Source organism: Rutidosis leptorrhynchoides, chromosome 3 (assembly GCF_046630445.1).
Source record: "Rutidosis leptorrhynchoides isolate AG116_Rl617_1_P2 chromosome 3, CSIRO_AGI_Rlap_v1, whole genome shotgun sequence".
Taxonomy (NCBI): domain Eukaryota; kingdom Viridiplantae; phylum Streptophyta; class Magnoliopsida; order Asterales; family Asteraceae; genus Rutidosis; species Rutidosis leptorrhynchoides.
Genome location: NC_092335.1, coordinates 651,672,478 through 651,691,464, shown reverse-complemented (window position 1 = coordinate 651,691,464; position 18,987 = coordinate 651,672,478). Strand labels below are relative to the sequence as shown.

Genomic DNA, 18,987 nt, shown 5'->3' with positions numbered 1-18,987 from the left:
ATTACTTAGTCATAAATAAGGAGAAATGATGAAGCATGACACCCCCAATTTAATTTCGAACGTAACTATTGGGCACTGCAGACATGTCATATAACCTGATAAACGTTCTATCACGCTTTTAATGATATGAATGACCATTGGAAGAGCTATCGCCCTATTGAATTGATAAACTCTTAGTAGCCCTTCCTCTTATTGGGACATCTTGTATTCTTTGATAAATTTATGATTGAACAAATGGTATTCATGTATGAACCTCTAAACTTTTGTATTTGTTGATGTAACAAACATTGATGGGAACTATACCAAATGATCAATGTATAAATATTATAAAAATAAAAAATAGAACTAGCGTGACCTTCTCCTGAGGAACGGGTAGAATATAATTTAAGCATTTGTAACTGTATGTTCGCGCATAATACCAGTGCTATACAAATTGTGACTCACATTGTATTGTTGTATCCGGAGATGTGAATGTTGTTGTATTATTGTGATAGAAGAATGCACTTTTCTTCCTTCCCGTGTAAACTAATTAGAGTAAATGTTATACTGAAACTTAGAGAATACCAACCACGAGTTTGAAAGTTATAAAAAAACATCACTATGTTACCCATATCAGAAGTTACTGGTCTGTAATTAGAATTTTACAATGTGGATATCATTTAAAATCTTGAAAACATCAAAACAAATTGTTAACCAACAATCATTTCGTTTATTATTACTAAACATGAAGTTAGGATGAAGTCCCTCAAAATTTAGATACTCTGTCCCTCAAAATTCAAATTCCATTAAGCCAAGCTTTCTTGTAAAATTCTATGATACACAAAGTTGAGACGGTGCAAACAATTTTTAACGAAGTGAACCCTGCTTTTTTAGTCAAAGCGTTGAATTATTTAATAGATCGCTCTTTACCTCCAGGATTAGCTATCAACATTATCATATCACCGTCCATGGCACTCTTAGAAATTTTCATCAGTACTACTATAATCATTTTCATGGTCAGGCATTATTTCTTCCACCACTACCACTTTACCACCATGGTCTGGCAAGGCGGCCCAACAGTTCTTAGAAGCTTGAGACAATGGTTGTCATCCCAGTAATGAAGTATCCACTAAAAAACAAAATTCATCATCTTTTTAGTTATAAAATGCTAATAAATCATACAATCAAGGTTGTGTTTCTAAAATTTGATGTACTAACCTTCATGAAAATAACATCTCCTTTCGGAACACTCTCGAACATATCACCTCCAACATGCCCCATACCAAGTTAATATCATAGACAATGATAAAATTTGAATATTTGTTTTAGGGGTGTAAAATCGGAGATATATAGTATATGTCAACTGGCCAAGTACTTGAGTTTAAGGGGTGAAAAATATTGTGAAGGTGATCAATAAGGGTTGGAAACGATAATATAGTAATCCTGATAGGCTGCATATAGTAGAACATGAAATTTTATTACTCGCTTTCCCGGATAACTCGAACAGAAAAAACCTTAGAAATTTTAATACATTAATTAAGTACTTAAGTTTAAGGGGTCAAAATCATTTTATTAAATTCTACAAAATTATCATATATACTATACATTAATTACTCAAATTTATTAAGTACCCAAATTTTAGATTTTATAGGGGGAGTGGGCACCCCATGCATGACCGCCCTCATTATCTTCCGCCACCCCCACTAAACATAGTGTGATCATTGTTAACTTAAGCGTCTTTTTTGATTAATTTACATTATAAATACACAAAAAAAGAATGAAATGTGGACATAGAACGTGACATGCTATATTCAAATACCTGAGAAAGGAGGTGCATTTTTGATGACAAGTGGTAGGTCAAAGTTGATGCCCTTAATATTCGGATACTTGGAAACAATAAGCTTAAGGTTAGCACCTAATCCACCTGCTACGTCAACAACTCTTTTACTCCTTCAAATCCTCTGTACTTCTCAAGAAGTATCTTCATCTGTATATTTGTACTATCATACATGCACTTATTGAATGCATCATTAAATCTGTTATCTTTTGCAGACTACTCGAATACGTTCATCCCATGGGCCTTGTCAAATGGGATCCCTCATTGAACTACGACCTCTTTCAGATGATACCTAATAATGTAAAGATTAGAGACATGAAATCTATGCTTAGTTATGTAAAAACAAGCTCGTTGGTGTTCTAATACTAACTAGAAAGGAAGTGGTCAAAGTGCCTTTAAGCTATTAGTACAATAGTACCACATCAATCAATATGGCACCGTGTTAGAGGGCTCCCAACCATCACATATTTAATCACTAACCTGGACCCGCCTATGATTATTTTTATAAATAAATTTATTATTATTATTATTAATAGTTATTTTATTACATTTATTATTACTATTTTTATATTTATATTTATAATAATAATAATATGAATTATTATTATTATTAATTATTATTAACTTTACTCAACTTTTACGAAATATTATTATTATTATTATTATTATTATTATTATTATTATTATTATTATTATTATTATTATTATTATTATTTTTAACTTTATTAATTACATTATTATTTATCATTAAATAAAAATGAAATAAATCAGAAACTTCAAATAAAAGAACTCAACCAGCTAGCATATTACTGGATGACTCCACCATTAAAATAATAATAAAAAAATATGGTTGTCTTCATCTTCAACTATATACGTACATATATTTTATACATATACACATTTAGCAGCCTTGAATATGGCTTTTGAGCTCCAACCAAAATTAATAAATAAAAAATTTAATCAACAAATACTCGTCCTCGTATATGCGTGAGAAAGAAAAGAAGCAAGGCGAAGAGGTTGGGCGAGGGCAGGGCAGTCGACAGGGCGGTTCGCTGCCATCGGTGCCCTGCTGGGCGGAGAGGAGAGTGGTAGCAGGAATACAGGTACCGTTGGGAGCTCTCTTAGTCTTGCATTGGATCATTTGTATACAAGTGAAAATTAAGCATAAATGAGTAATGTTTTCCGGTTAAGGTAACCCGGTATTTTACTCATATGTATCCAACCAATTAATTGATACTCGTAATATACTTCAACTGTATATACATTTAAAAATTACAATTTGATACTCACTTCTTCCATAAAAAAACTGTCCATCTTACTATTTTTATTTGTTCTAAATTATTGTTCTATACTCTAAAAACAATAAAAATTCATCGAAGTTTCATTTATGTACTTTTTATTATTTCAATTCATTAGTTACTATTTACTCTATAATAACATTAAATAAAAGGAAAATAAGACAATTTATTAATATATTTAAATTGAAAGAAAGTTAAACGACACTGTTTTTATGGAATGAGTGTGGTACTTAGGAAAACAAAGGGTGTTTTGACTCATTTGACATTTTCTTTCGGGCATAATTTCCATTCATGTGATTAATTTGCTCGTTTGGCCCATTAGAACACGGATAACGGGAGCGTTTGTCTCCCTCCTCGTTGATGTGGCACTCACAAACGCATGTAGGGGCGTTTGTGGTTAATTTTTTTTTTTTTGACGTTTGTCGATGAAAAACGTACGAGAATGAAGCGCTTTTGATTTTTATTTTTGAAAGACAAGTTATTGGCATCAAAAGATCTTCTCTTGTGTCAGCTTTCAAGCAGTTAGGAACTGAAATGCATATAAAAGTCCGTATCTGATCATGTATTTTAGATAAATATTACCACATTATCTACAAACCAACACACAAATTATTGTAACGAAATATAGCTACTGTAAGACCCATTTAGACCGACCCGGTTATTAGATTGAAGTCAAATGGAACGATCTAATAACACACTACCAGAATGATTTGGACCTTCCTTGACTGATAGTACACCTAAAGTGAAAAATTATCCCTCCCATCACATAAGACGCAAGAAAAAAAAAAATTCTGCTATTGGTTAAATAACACATTGACAAACGTAAAACGTACCAGTATTAGAAGAATTATAAGCAGAACATTCAAAAGAACCTGCAAGCACCCAAAAAATGAATGTAAATATGTCAATTAAAAAAGTTACTACAATAGTATCATCCAACTGAAACACTGAAACACATATATAACTACAGAAATTAAAAATAAAAGTACAATGCAGACTATGTAAGAAACCCACATTGATAATTACCAACAACGACAACAGTACCAACATTCAGGAAATTGTTGTCACGAACACCACCATGAGGCGGACATCGTTAGGCAACATCCTTTTTTTTTTTTGTCTTTTTTAGACGGCATTTTATAAAAACAGAACGTAAACGAAACAAACTGTTAAAAAGAACTTATCACAATAACAAACAATCACATTAAACTATTTACAGTGAATTAATACAAAAAAAAAGAGCATCATAGACCAAATCGTTCAGTAGATCCCTGACCAGTTGTGCGACAGATGGAAACGATTGTTATATAAAGAATTACAAAAGTCAGAGCTGTGAAATGACAAAAAAGGACGAACGCTTTATTTGAGCAACAGCGAGTTATGACGCTCAGACTTAGTTATATGGAATTTAAAACTGAGGTATTACCTTATACGTTAGAGCATTAAATAACAAAGTTAATTGATGATAGATTCGATTTTTTCAGCTGAATTGAAGTCAAATGTGGAAAAGTAAAAGAAATAAGGCTCAAACAAACAACTAAATATGTTGCGTGATCCAGTTGTGGTGACTATTTAGGCAATTGACCTATTTGAGCCTATAAGTGTCAAAATAAGTAAGAGTCGATATAGGCATATCCCATATATCGATTCAAGTGAATTTGAACATTTTGGTGCGTTGAAAATCAGTTTTAAATACATATTATTTGAAATAAGAAATTATGATCCATTGACTGTTACTTATATTCATCCATCTCAATATATGAAGTTTTAAGAAATAGAAGCAACTGTTATTTTGACCCATTTTAGTTAAAAAATAGGTTTACTATTACTTATTTTAAGAAAAAGAGGTTGACTGTTAGTTATTTTCACTATTAATGAGTCAATTTACAGCAAAAATGATAGAAACTCATGGTTGTAACTATTTGGACACTTCACCTTTTTAGTCTTATAAGTGTCAAATTAAATAACAGTCAATATAGGCCTTTAAGAAACAGAAGTTGACTATAAATTTGGCCATAAAATTACAACCAATGAACACACAATGATATAAACTCAGGTCTGTTTAGGTAGTAACAACAGTGTATGCAATCACCAGAGGCGGATCCTTGTTTTAGCCTAGGAGGGCCATGGCCATCCCACAATTTTGGGCTCTTAATACAATTTGTTTTTACATATGATGGGCTTTAATGTAATAATAACTTGGTTGGCCCTCCTAAATCTAAAGTTGATACATATCTTCTTCTACAATCTACTCCGTATTAGTCATAGATGACAATTCTTCATATCAAATCATCACTTTGTCTATTTAATTTTGGATTTATTAGGTATTTTGTTTTACTATTTTTTCTTTTTTACTAATTTCCTAATCAATTATGTAAATTTTATTATTGTATTGTGTTATAATATGTAAAAAAATTTGAATGTTAATTTTCGCCCTCCTAAACAAAAACTTCAAGTTCCGCCACTGGCAATCACTACCTGGATTGTGCAAGTAATGACTAACGTGTATATGTTTCTGTATTATGTCGCTCTTATGTGCATATATGTTGCAGCCATTAATTACTTGTATAAGAATTCATTTATAATTATGTTCCTCACCTTCACACTTTCTGTGCACATACTTGTACATTTTCTGTTACTAATTATATTTATATTTATGAAGTTCCTATTATATTGTTTCATATATTTCATACTAAGTGTTTGTGTTGTACATCCCTTGATGTTACACCTGTGTAATTTAGGTTGTACCTGATATTTATATGGAATTCAGTACTACAGTTTATACTCAAAATGTGGCTTTGGTTACCTGAGGGTTGTTGTGTGTTTGAATTGCGTTTTTTTTTTTTTTTTTTTTTTTTTTAATGAAATTAACAAAAAAGGTATATAAAGCTAAAAACTGATAATCGAGTTACCGTATTAGAGGACCAAAATCACTGATAAGCAATCGATAAGACTTGAACCTGCATAAAACGATGACAAAAAAATTAATTAAATGAAGGTCGATACAACGGTTTCGAGGGCGGTGGCCATAAGACTACACCGTGAAAACCAACCGATAAAACCCTAATCCGTATTCCAAACCCTAAAATCACCAACATAAAGCCACCAAATCGAAAACCCTAGCCTTAATATCAAAGCCGAAAGGAATCAACCTTATGTCGGACGTGGAAGACGATGAAATCAACCCATCAAGATGGTGCTTAGGGCGGCTACGATGGCGCGTACCGGTGAGCGTGACGGCAATAGTCAGGTGGAGAAGAACATAAGGGTGGTGGAGGTGAAGTGAAGAATCAGGAACACTATAAAAGCGAGTGTGTGAAATTAATTAGGCAGGAGGTGAAATGGCAAAAATGCCCAAATGACTGTTCATCAGCGGATGCTGTTACAGTTGTTATAAAATGTAATGTAATGTAATAAAATGCAAAGATAGATAACTAACCAACAATCAACAAATACTTTATCATAGATAAGAAGTGATGAAGCAATTGACGTCCCATCTTCGTTTCGGACAAAGTTATTTAAAACATAAGTCGTGCCATATAACTTGATACGTTTTCCATCTTCATCCGTTACAGTAATCGATGTAAGAACCGATTTGAAACACCTCTGACTCAATTCCAGAAAACGACAACCCTTTTTTTTATACATCTTTTACACATTCCAAAACTAACACAAAAATTACCCAAACCCATTCATTTCAACCTAAATCCGTTTAAGCTTCAACATACGACAAAATCATACAACGAAATGCTTGACCAAGTTTAATCATTTATCGGGTGACCCACGACCCGTTACATAACACAAAAGTGTAATTTTGACCCAAATTACCTTAAGAATGCTTTTAGACTCAAAAACCCAAACCGATGCCAAAAACATGATCACGGGACTATCTATCCCCAACCCGAGTCCAATAAGACACCAGCCATCCCGAAATGAACTCAAACGTCTAAATATCTAGTCTAGCAACTAGATAGCTCCAAGTCAACCGTACCTATAAAAAAGTAAACAACGCGAGGGGTATGCATAAAGCTTAGTGAATGCAATAATTATACATATACATATATAATTTATTTACTTGCACCCACTTACACAAACAACGCATATTAACGCATACACCAAGCTAGCATCGCCGTTAGCATATAATCAACAAGTAACAGGCTAAAACATAAACGCACACACACGTACAAGCAATATGGATCCATATTCACACAACCCGAGAATGGTACTCGCATTTTCCACCGGTACTCGTATTTCCCGATAACGTTATACCGCGCAAGTATAACGTTACTCCCAAGGTGAAGTTAGTGGACCGAGTCAACGACCACAATCCACCCATCGCACATGTCATGACGAAGTAGTAAAACTACCAACACCATGACATACATGTGGCCCCCATCGTACAAAGGGTAGTGAAATCCTCACGCACGGATAACACTATAGTGTAACCTCACGCACGGATACACTAACCACACCCCACACATAAACAGATAAATCATACACATATATATACAATTATTCCACTCACCTCGATAATGCACTACAAATGAAGTGAAATAACCTCCGTCCTTGCAACCGAGCAACTAGCCACCTATAAAACACATAGGTATAAAACACACATCAAAATATATTCTCGATAAGAGAATTTGTCGCCACCATCCCTTAACCGAGTAATCTCACCTTTCTCGCCAAGACCCACCCATATGACACTAAAATGGACACAACCCATTACCACTTCGAGTGGTAATTCTGACTCACACCGATAAGTGCAATTGTGACCCGAATTGCACTTGACCATAACATGACTTGGCCCATTACCACAAGTGGTAATTCATGCCCAAATAATGTGCTAATAATATAAATACTAATACCATGCCCAAAATCCCAAACCACAACACTTTGTACAAAATTTACCCATTTTAACAATTTAGACAGCCCTATATTCACAGCAGATTCTGGCCCATTTAAACACCAAATCAGTTAATACAAACTTATTCATTGGAAAGTATACTCAAAGACCTTTCCGAAAAGTGCTCACACGCCCCAAACGAAGTCACGGTTTACAAAATATGACCTTTACAAAATTGAGTTTTGTGCAGTTTTTACTTGGCTACGGGTTTAACAACAATTAACCAATTTTCAACTCATGAACGTACCCAAAACACTAATCTTCAAGCCCTTGATTAACAATACTATTAAGGACTTATTTTAACACAATTCTGTCATGAGTCTAAATTGATAGTGTTGCTCACGTGCTCCTATTCAGTAACAGAGATAACAGATTTGGTAGATTAGGACTGACTCAAAAGTATAAATACAAGATTAGCCCATTGTAGTTGTTAGCTTATGAAATTAGTATGTGTGAAATCACTCATCTTCTTCCTCTATTCTCTGTACATCTTGAGATTGTAAAAACAATTCATTTCAATTGTAATTTCAATCTTTGTAATCAATTTCGAAACCGATTATTCTTGCGAAGCTTCCTAGTTGTTTACTAGATCATTCTTCGATTCATTTGAATTCAAGAAAGATCGTATCAAATTCATCATCAATTCCAACCTTTAATCCCATAAACCCTAACTTACAAATTTGAATTAGGGTCTGAATGAAGTCAGAAACCCAATAAAAAAGTGTTTTTGTGCAAATTAAGGGTTGACTAAACCCTTAATTTGAGGAAAATCAAGAACTCTCTTTCTCCTCTTCTCGTCGTCCTCTCTATCTCTCACTATTTCTCTAATTTAATTTTGTGACTCGATCAACATGTTCCAGCACTTTTTTATTCAAGTTTGGAGGTTTACACCTTTAACCCTTCCATTTTTAAAGTCTTACAACTAAGGTCCTTATATAAATAAAGTAATATAAAATCTTGAATACAAGTTGGATGTTACACGATTCACTAGCAAGAAACCGAAGAATACGTTCAATTATAACTGGGGTTTCTGGCGTCTGTTTAGGAAGACCAGAAGCAAGATCATTGACCACCATGAGTCTTTGCCATTATCTCAAACAGATCAAGTTCAAGAGCTGTTTTAATGACCATTGGAAGAAGTATCCTTTTAATAATTTGATCCACTCTTAATTAGTAACCCGTCTTCTTCTTTAGACATATTACGATCTTTTTTTGATAAGTCCATTATAGACAAGTGATGTGTATTGGTGAACTTTAGCTACTAACAGTTACAGTATATAGAACACATTTGCAGGACACATGTGATAAACAATACTAACCAATTAAGTTGCTTATTACTTGAAATTAAAATTAAATGATACTCGGTAGTTGATAAACAATAACCAAGATCCTTGTTTTTAAGCCAGAAGTTAAATTGGTAAAAAGTTGTAATGTCAATGGGTGTGTGACGACAATGTACGTGACATTAGAAAACTTAAAAGCAATAATGCTAAATGTATCGGTATAATAATAATAATAAACTATACATATAATACAATATGTTTTTTGGACACAATCACACGAAGTTCACATATCAAACAATGTGGCGAAGATAACAACTTTAATAATTAAAGCATTATTTATTGAAATTGAAAATTATTAAGAATTAGAAATAATAAATATTAAATTATGTGATTCAGCGGTTGGTGGCCTGCTTCCTTTAGGAGAGGTCAATAGTTCGCTAGTTAGCGAGAATATCAGACGAAGAGGACCTAGATTCATTCATAGAACAAATTGTTAACACATTTAATTTTGGTGTGAATTGTTGTGACACCACATTTCCTAAAACTTTTTCACAAGCAACATTGGAACGTCATTAAATTTACAGCGAATCAAATTTTGGAGTATGGAGAAATTTAAACAAAGTAGGAAAAAACGCCACAAAAGGTGGGTTAAGGTGTTGCACGGATTTTGCAGATTTCGGTAAACGTGAAACAATGGTGTGGTAGCGTGGGGGTACGAAATAGTACTATATTTTTATTACGAAATACGTTACAAATTACACAAGTTTTAATTATTTATTTACAAATGGGATATACCTAAACCTTGCTACAACACAATAGGCAGTGTACCTAATCGTAGAGTAGTATAGTTTTTAGTAAGTCCGGTTCGTTCCACAGGGAGCGGGCTTATTGCACACTATATTTTTAAACAACTATATTTGTACAAAATATATATAATTATATATAATAATATATAAAAGGGGGTTTACCGTTTAATGACCGGTTTGTCGATTTATATTTTAAGCGAAGCGTATAGTAAATGACGATATTTAAATAACAATATAAAATAAATAACAATAATTAAAATGACAATAAATAAAAGTACGAGGAAAAATGAAATAAAATATATTATGCTTATTTAAACTTCCGTAATCATGATGTTTGACGTGTTGATTTTAGTTTTATGCCCATGGGTTAATTGTCCTTTGTCCTGGATTACTTAATATGTCCGTCTGGTTTTTGTCCATAACAGTCCATCAGTCATAAATATAAAGTGCGAGTGTCCTCATCAAATTATTCTTATACCCGAAGTTAAATATTCCAACTAATTGGGGATTCGAATTGTAACAAGGTTTTAATACTTTGTTTAATGAATACACCAGGTTATCGACTGCGTGTAAACCAAGGTTTTACTACTTTGTTAACAATTACACCAATTACCCTTGAATGTAATTTCACCCCTGTTTTAATTATTCTAGTGGCTATTAATCCATTCCCGTGTCCGGTTAAATGAACGGTTATTCGTACATATAAATACCCCGCCCATCGTGTCCGATCGAGTGTATATGGTAATTTATAGGGACGCCCAATTGTAAATCTTTATATTAACATTAACAAACTATCATTTAGTTAAACAAATATAAAGCCCATTAATAGCCCATAGTCTAATTTCCACAAGTGTCGTTCTTTTGTCCAAACCCCAATTATGGTACAAAGCCCAATTACCCATTTTAGTAATTAGCCCAACATCATGATTACTTCGGATTAAATAAGCATAATAATAACTTAAGTACGAGACATTAATTTAAAAAGGAGAACATAGCTTACATTGATTATTTATCGCGTAGTGGTACACGGACAGAATTTCGACTTCAAAACCCGTAAAAATAACTTTTACATAACCCAAACTAATCTAATATAACACTAATCTATACTATATTTATTTATATATTATAAATTTATTATTATTATTATTCTTACGGAGTATTATTATGTATATGTGTGTGTTAAACTGGAACGAAAACTGGCAATTTATAGAATGTGAGCTGATTCTGATCCTCATGCGACTCGCATGGGAAATAGGCATAAATCCATGCGAGTCGCATGGCTATGCTGGACAGCTCACATACGTTTGTCACATAGCTTTGCCGACATAATATAAAATAAATATAAATATATAAATAATTAATATAATTATTTATATATTATATTTTATTCTTGTACATAGTAGACTAGATATTTTTGGTCCGTTGCGTCGGGCGTTTCTTCTTGGCTCGGGTCCCGGTTCCGGATTTTCGGACGTCTTCGCGTATTATTTTATATCGTGTACTTTGCGTTCCGCAACTTGTACTCTTGTCATTTTTAGACGTTCTTCATCAATAATTTGAACCACTTTAATTGTATCTTGTACATTTGAGTATTTTGGACCTTTCCGTCTTCAATTCTTCGTTTTCGCCTTTTGTCTTCGCACTTATTAAATATAAACGAATATTACTTGAATATGGAACAATTACAACTAAAATCCTGTCTTTCTTGGGGGATAATGCTATGAAATATATGTTCCTTTTTAGCCTTATCAATATCCCCACACTTGAACGTTGCTTGTCCTCAAGCAATACAGTCTTGAAATAATATAATACATCACACGAATCACTTCTTTATTCTTCACACTTTGTACATTAGTGATTTTGATAGAGCGGTATAAACAATGATATTAACAATAGAACCATGGTTAAAGGTGGGTGTGTCATCCACAGTTGCCTTGGGTTTAGGTCAACGACACTTGCAATCAAATAGCCGATTTACTTTCGGTTTCCAAAGCAAAGTGCACATTTAAAAGGCGGTTTACAGTCCCACATGACTATAAAAATGTAGATCCTTTAGGAAATTGGATCTTTATGAAAACATTTGATCTTTTAAAAATTCAAGCTAGATTTTACCCTAGACAAGTTTTCTGATTTGACCCACCATCGGTGTTGCAAAATATATTTGTGGATCAATATTTTGGCTAAAAACATTTAGGTTCGTGTAATCCACTGCTATCCCTGTATCGGAAAGCACACATCCAATTTACTTGTTCCGTATATTACCTTTCGGTAAACTACCGTCCGGTTGTAAAGGAAAGCGATGAACAAGAAACTGTTAAGGCAATGTCTAATGACATGCATTTGTTCATGGTCTAAAAACGTGTCGGATGCTAGAACTATCCTTGGTAGGAGCAATAGTAAAGATCATCCTATGATTTTTCGGTCTGGCACAAGGTCCTGTCTCTGACCATGCTATGCAACCACCGTTCTTACGGTTGACACCCGATTTGGTTCCGGTGACCTAATGAATTCTAGGTGAATTCCTAGGATTTTACGTTCAATGGTAATGAACGCATTGAAAATGGGTTTTCAGAAAACAAATCGGTTTGTATTTTTGATCAAAATATTTTCTCGTTCAAGCTCGAGTTTAGATATCATCGAATTCCATGAGTTTGTAATTCTCAATCTTTAAGGTCAATCTCAAGGATTGAGTAATATCAGGCTTAAAAGCTGATTTTTGATCTTTAAAGGAGATTATCCTTTCTGGGGATCTGATTCATTAGTCTTATCAAGCTAATTTGCACGGTGCCCCCCCATTGTACGAGATAAATCCTTCTCATGGTTAGGATAAATCTGACCACTTGGCGACCCTGTTTGATGCTGAGGTTCGTGGATTTCCTGCTGATTTTAGAGATGACTTTTCTAGATTTTTCGTCAACCTACAGCTGGTCTGGACGACAACTTCTTGACCTAAATCAAGAAGCGCGTGTCTTTTTCGGAAGACTTTACTTCCTTTTAATGATGGAATTGATTCATCGTGTAGATCCATCTCTCATTACAGTAAATCGGGTAAAACAGTTAATTTAGTCCAAAACAAAACACCTGCAATAACTTTACAGAAACATGTGATAGATAGTTCTTAATTGAATGACTTGGTATATTCTCCCCACACTTAGTTTCTTTCTTTGCCTTTTTATTCTCCTTTATTCCATTCTTAAATGAATTCAAGCATTTTGGGTTGTTTCTCAATTTATGTCCTTTTCGAGGTAACGATAATTTCGGTATTAACACCTAGTTTTCATCGTTCATAAATATATATAAACATGATTTTGACTTCATTTAATTGAAAATTTTTCAAATTTTCACAAAATTTGGCAAATAAACTAAGTGTAAACCCGAGAGAATTTATAACCCTTCCCCACACTTGAGATCATGCAATGCCCTCATTTGCATGAAATCAGATTATAATTATAAATTCATGAGGGTGATTAGTGTAGAAAAGTGATTAAGAATACCTAGTTTGTACTTACAAAGCTCGTCAAATGATAGATGGCGCGCCTCATCGTTCATTCCTTCTTATTTTATCACACATGTTTTTCTTCAAAAATGGTTGCTTTTTTGAACAGTTTGCTAATCTTTGAAAATGCGTCTTTTACCCTAACTTATCATGCATGTTTATTAACGAGTTATGCACTAACCCGAACCCCTAATTTAACGTTAAGTGGGGTTATACTTCCCCACACTTAGCTGACGACATGTGAAATCGGTGGAATAAGTTCCACGAATTAAAATAGTGAGCCAGTTATTTGCATCTCGGGTGGTGTATAATATATCAATGGGTTTAAAGTTTAGACTCACCCGATCGTCACTACTTAATTCTTTTTTAAGTGTAGCTTTTAGTAAATGGATATGTCTCTTTTCTGGTTCTTGGTCAAATGGATCGATATACACCGACATACTTATATCTATAGGGTGGTCAATTCCAAAAGTGTCCTTCCGTTTATTCTCGGGATTAAAGTTTTCACCTCTATTACCCAATTGGGTGAAATCCGAGGTGTCATTATCTATTACAGCTCGTAGTTCATCTTCAGTAGATGACTCGTCTATTGAGAATATTGGGTTGGAAAGTTGTGGGATGGTAAAGTTCGGTTTGGCCTCGGGGGTAAAATTTTCAACGTTATCGTTTTCCCAAGAGTACCAATTTGTCACCCTTATTTCTTCTTCATCATTCATTGATGGATTGATGATTTTGTCTGTAGAGGCTAATGTGTCGATATGTTGTGAATTTGGTAAGACTGAATAAAAAGTATCATCGGGGTAGTTGGTGATTTCGGAGCTCTCGAATTCATCAAAATTCGATGATATGGGATTTTTTTGAACATGTCTCCTCAGATCAACAGGTGTGTAATTTGATAGAGTTTCAGCTTGCCGGTTTACAAACTCTCTCATTTGTTCATTTTGAGCATTGAGTTCTTCGAGTTTGATTTTTATAATGTTTAAAGAATTTTCGGACACGTAATTTTCCTCGTCTTCTGGTTGTTGACTTTGGATATATTCTTGGGAATAATCCCAATTTGAATTGTGTTCTTCGTAATCGTTCCATTCAGGTTCCGTGGGTGCGTAATTTTCCATAGGAACGTAATAGTAACATTCCCATGTTGAGTGATAATCTCCACAGATTTCACAACCAGTTATTGTTTCGTCGTTCGCGATCCAAGATTGACCGAATGAATTGTTATCAACACTCGTTTGAGGGTATTGATTTAATTGATTTTGGAGTTCAAAAAGAGTTTCCAAGGCCCTGTTTTCAAAATTTTCCATTTTATTGCGATGGACAAATTTTTAGCTACAATGTGGTGCGTTCACTAATTATCCTATTAGTTATAAAAATAGAAAAACTTATATAAGTTGTCCAATTAATAGACTTTTCTGCTTTTGCCCACGTTTCGAATAGCCAAAAGATGTAGCAGGGAGCCAGGCACCTTTAAATCGGAAAAGCCACAACTCAGCCACTAACAAATCCAACTATTACTACGAAGCAGAAAAATGTCAACGTCCATTAATTTAACCGCTTAAATAATTTTTCTTTCCGTTTGAGATATTAGATAAGAAATAGAGAAAATTCTAAGTCCTAAAAACTAGAGCGTCGAGAAATAAGAAAGAAATAGATTGCATGTCGAAAAACGTCGAAAAATAAAAATAAGAAAATAGCGCGTCGTAACTTAAAAGTCTAAAAATTATATCTAAAAAGTTGCGCCTAAAGGTCTAAAGGTAAATGCAATTTTATTCAGAAAACGGCAATTACTTAAAGGCACTAAAATCTATTTAAAACTAAAGCGAAAAATGGCGTCGTAAAATTCTAAAGCACCTAAATCTTAGTCTAAAGAAAAAGCACTTAAGGGATTTTACGGCAAAGCCTAAAAATCTAAAAATAAAAATAAGCTACGGCAAAATACTAGAACTTAAAACTAGCTACGAACAATAACGATACAAATATTACACACAAAAAAAATATTATTTTTTATACAAATAAAAATAAACTTAAAGTTGTAAAAAGTACAATTTTTATAAAAATATTATTTTTATATTTTTATTTTTATATTTTATAAAAGTATTAATTTTTTATATATTAAAATTAAATATAATTAATTATAACTAATTAATTAAAACTTAAAACTAAATTATATTAATAATAAACTAATTAGGTTTAAATAATAATAAATAATAATCCGTAATTAATGCGATTTTAGGGTTTCTGTCAGCTCGTCAGGGCGGCTCCGCGAGTCGCGGTTCCACTTGCCTTACAACTCCGCAAGTCGCGGAGGATGTAAAACGTTTTTTTTTTTTTTTTTTTTTTATATTGTTTTTCTAAAAATATATTTATACAAATATATATTAAAAATATAGCATTTCACCGATTCCCCGGCAGCGGCGCCAAAAACTTGGTGTGGTAGCGTGGGGGTACGAAATAGTACTATATTTTTACTACGAAATACGTTACAAATTACACAAGTTTTAATTATTTATTTACAAATGGGATATACCTAAACCTTGCTACAACACAATAGGCAGTGTACCTAATCGTAGAGTAGTATAGTTTTTAGTAAGTCCGGTTCGTTCCACAGGGAGCGGGCTTATTGCACACTATATTTTTAAACAACTATATTTGTACAAAATATATATAATTATATATAATAATATATAAAAGGGGGTTTACCGTTTAATGACCGGTTTGTCGATTTATATTTTAAGCGAAGCGTATAGTAAATGACGATATTTAAATAATAATATAAAATAAATAACAATAATTAAAATGACAATAAATAAAAGTACGAGGAAAAATGAAATAAAATATATTATGCTTATTTAAACTTCCGTAATCATGATGTTTGACGTGTTGATTTTAGTTTTATGCCCATGGGTTAATTGTCCTTTGTCCTGGATTACTTAATATGTCCGTCTGGTTTTTGTCCATAACAGTCCATCAGTCATAAATATAAAGTGCGAGTGTCCTCGTCAAATTATTCTTATACCCGAAGTTAAATATTCCAACTAATTGGGGATTCGAATTGTAACAAGGTTTTAATACTTTGTTTAATGAATACACCAGGTTATCGACTGCGTGTAAACCAAGGTTTTACTACTTTGTTAACAATTACACCAATTACCCTTGAATGTAATTTCACCCCTGTTTTAATTATTCTAGTGGCTATTAATCCATTCCCGTGTCCGGTTAAATGAACGATTATTCGTACATATAAATACCCCGCCCATCGTGTCCGATCGAGTGTATATGGTAATTTATAGGGACGCCCAATTGTAAATCTTTATATTAACATTAACAAACTATCATTTAGTTAAACAAATATAAAGCCCATTAATAGCCCATAGTCTAATTTCCACAAGTGTCGTTCTTTTGTCCAAACCCCAATTATGGTACAAAGCCCAATTACCCATTTTAGTAATTAGCCCAACATCATGATTACTTCGGATTAAATAAGCATAATAATAACTTAAGTACGAGACATTAATTTAAAAAGGAGAACATAGCTTACATTGATTATTTATCGCGTAGTGGTACACGGACAGAATTTCGACTTCAAAACCCGTAAAAATAACTTTTACATAACCCAAACTAATCTAATATAACACTAATCTATACTATATTTATTTATATATTATAAATTTATTATTATTATTATTCTTACGGAGTATTATTATGTATATGTGTGTGTTAAACTGGAACGAAAACTGGCAATTTATAGAATGTGAGCTGATTCTGATCCTCATGCGACTCGCATGGGAAATAGGCATAAATCCATGCGAGTCGCATGGCTATGCTGGACAGCTCACATACGTTTGTCACATAGCTTTGCCGACATAATATAAAATAAATATAAATATATAAATAATTAATATAATTATTTATATATTATATTTTATTCTTGTGCATAGTAGACTAGATATTTTTGGTCCGTTGCGTCGGGCGTTTCTTCTTGGCTCGGGTCCCGGTTCCGGATTTTCGGACGTCTTCGCGTATTATTTTATATCGTGTACTTTGCGTTCCGCAACTTGTACTCTTGTCATTTTTAGACGTTCTTCATCAATAATTTGAACCACTTTAATTGTATCTTGTACATTTGAGCATTTTGGACCTTTCCGTCTTCAATTCTTCGTTTTCGCCTTTTGTCTTCGCACTTATTAAATATAAACGAATATTACTTGAATATGGAACAATTACAACTAAAATCCTGTCTTTCTTGGGGGATAATGCTATGAAATATATGTTCCTTTTTAGCCTTATCAATATCCCCACACTTGAACGTTGCTTGTCCTCAAGCAATACAGTCTTGAAATAATATAATACATCACACGAATCACTTCTTTATTCTTCACACTTTGTACATTAGTGATTTTGATAGAGCGGTATAAACAATGATATTAACAATAGAACCATGGTTAAAGGTGGGTGTGTCATCCACAGTTGCCTTGGGTTTAGGTCAACGACACTTGCAATCAAATAGCCGATTTACTTTCGGTTTCCAAAGCAAAGTGCACATTTAAAAGGCGGTTTACAGTCCCACATGACTATAAAAATGTAGATCCTTTAGGAAATTGGATCTTTATGAAAACATTTGATCTTTTAAAAATTCAAGCTAGATTTTACCCTAGACAAGTTTTCTGATTTGACCCACCATCGGTGTTGCAAAATATATTTGTGGATCAATATTTTGGCTAAAAACATTTAGGTTCGTGTAATCCACTGCTATCCCTGTATCGGAAAGCACACATCCAATTTACTTGTTCCGTATATTACCTTTCGGTAAACTACCGTCCGGTTGTAAAGGAAAGCGATGAACAAGAAACTGTTAAGGCAATGTCTAATGACATGCATTTGTTCATGGTCTAAAAACGTGTCGGATGCTAGAACTATCCTTGGTAGGAGCAATAGTAAAGATCATCCTATGATTTTTCGGTCTGGCACAAGGTCCTGTCTCTGACCATGCTATGCAACCACCGTTCTTACGGTTGACACCCGATTTGGTTCCGGTGACCTAATGAATTCTAGGTGAATTCCTAGGATTTTACGTTCAATGGTAATGAACGCATTGAAAATGGGTTTTCAGAAAACAAATCGGTTTGTATTTTTGATCAAAATATTTTCTCGTTCAAGCTCGAGTTTAGATATCATCGAATTCCATGAGTTTGTAATTCTCAATCTTTAAGGTCAATCTCAAGGATTGAGTAATATCAGGCTTAAAAGCTGATTTTTGATCTTTAAAGGAGATTATCCTTTCTGGGGATCTGATTCATTAGTCTTATCAAGCTAATTTGCACGGTGCCCCCCCATTGTACGAGATAAATCCTTCTCATGGTTAGGATAAATCTGACCACTTGG

At 33.4% G+C, this 18,987-nt stretch overlaps 1 pseudogene; it reads right to left on the bottom strand.

Annotated features, from left to right (window-relative positions):
• Positions 1-610: 610 nt before the first annotated feature.
• On the bottom strand, positions 611-9,245 carry LOC139902980 (caffeic acid 3-O-methyltransferase-like; annotated as a pseudogene).
• Positions 9,246-18,987: the final 9,742 nt, after the last annotated feature.